Source organism: Rhea americana, unplaced genomic scaffold, assembly GCF_003343005.1.
Source record: "Rhea americana isolate MKP2758 unplaced genomic scaffold, rheAme1 scaffold_4, whole genome shotgun sequence".
In the NCBI taxonomy this organism is placed as follows: Eukaryota; Metazoa; Chordata; class Aves; order Rheiformes; family Rheidae; genus Rhea; species Rhea americana.
The window spans coordinates 13,166,200-13,168,173 of NW_028186534.1; positions in this window are offsets into that span (position 1 = coordinate 13,166,200).

The following is a 1,974-nucleotide window of genomic DNA, read 5'->3' on the forward strand; positions in this document are numbered from 1 at the left end:
TCCTCCTCCTCCTCCTCGCCCTGGGCACGCCAGCAGGAATCAGAATTTAGCAGCTGASCGTGCACGGAGCCGCTGCTTGCGGTTTTTAGGTGCCCTGCGTGCCAGGAGGGGGTAGCGCTGAAGCCCCGGAATCGGGGGATTTSGGCCCAAAAGAGGCTCGGGGGAGTTTTGCTGGGCTCCAGCACAGCCCCGCTGTCGGCACGCGGGGCGCAGACCCGGCCGGGGGGAGACGAGCAGCGAGCGCGGAGCAGGGGGCAGGGCCGGCACTGCGGCGGGGCTGCTGTCAGGGCCCGGTGGATCTGTCCCGATCCCAGGCAGATCCCCCAGGGCTGCACCCGGGATCCAGACAGGGTCTCCTGTGAGCTCTGCAGAGCGAGGAGCAGCCTGGCACCTTCCTGCAGGGCTGCTCCGAGGCAGCCACATCTGCCAGCCATGCATCAGCACCGAGCAGATCCCTCCCGAGCAGATTCCAGAGAGATCACGTGGGGTGGTGGCTGGATCCAGCGGGAATGTTCCTAGCGCTTTGCAGACGGGAGCAGACTCAGAACCCTCCTGAAGGGCTGCCCCAGGGTGGCAGCACCCAGTGGCTCCCTCTGTCGGCAGATCCCCCAGGGATGCACTTGGGATCCAGCAGGATCTCCCTTGAGTTTTGCAGAGCAGGGAGCAGACTTGGTGCCTTCCTGCTGGGCTAACTTAAGACAGCAGCACTCRCTGGCCAAGTGCCAGCAGCAAGTGGATCCCTCTAGAGACAGATTCCAGGTGATCCCCTAGGGCTGGGCTGGGATCCAGCAGGGATCCCSTAGGAGATCTGCAGAGCAGGGAGCAGACCTTCCTGCGGGGCTGCTCTGACCCAGCAGTGTTCACTGCCCAAGCGTCACCACCAAGTGGATCCCTCTCCAAGCAGATCCCAGGCAGATCACCCAGGGCTTGGATCCAGCAGGGATCTCTCTTGAGCTCTGCAAAGCAAGCAGCAGACATCGCATGTTCCTTTAGACTGCTCCAAGAGAGCAGTGTCCATTGGCCGACTGTCAGCACCAAGTGGATCCTTCTCCCAGTAGGTTCCTGGGAGATCACCCAGGGCTGGGATCCAGTAGGGATTCTTCTAGAGCTTTGCAGAGTGGAGAGCAGACTGGGCTGCTCCAAGAGATCAGTGTCTGCTGGCCAAGCACGAGCACCAAGTGGATCCCTCTCCAGGCAGATCCCAAGTAAATTCCCCCAGAGTTGGGATGGGATCCAGCAAGGAATGCCTAAGCTTTGCGGAACAGAAAGCAGATTGCATTGCTCTAAGACAGCAGCACTCACGCCCCATGTGTCAGCTCTAAACGGATCCCTCTCTGGGCAGATCCAGAGCAGATCTCTCAGGGCTGGGTTGGGATCTGGCAGGGATCTCCCCAGAGCTTTGCAGGGCCAAGATCAGACCAGGGTGCCTGGAGACAGCAGGGTCTGCAGGCCGGCCGTCAGCACTGGGCAGATCCCCAGCAGATCCCCAGGGGCTGGGATCCAGCAGGGCCTGCCCAAGAGCTCTGCGGAGGCAGGAGCAGACTGCGTGGCTCCACGAGCGTCACCACCGAGCAGATCCCTCTCCAGGGAGATCCCCAGCAGATCCCCAGGGCGGGGCTGGGATCCAGTGAGGATCCCCTAAGCCCTGCAGAAGGGAGAGCAGACCGGGCAGCAGGGACAGCAGGGCTCGCGGCACGTGGGTCAGCCCCGAGGGATCCTCGTCGGGCAGATCCACCGCAGCTCCCTCGGCGCCGGGCTCCAGCGGGGATCCCGCCAACGCTTTACTGGATCCGTGAGCAAGGCGGGAGCGGCTGGCGGTCACCGGGGGGGAGGGGGGCAGATCCCAAGGCGATCCCGGGAACCGGGCAGGGATCCGGCAGGGATCCCCACCACCACCACCCCCCCCGAGGCTCGCAGCCACGAGTGTCAGCCCTGGAGCGGACCCGCCCCCCTCCCCGCCGCGGCCGGGATCCA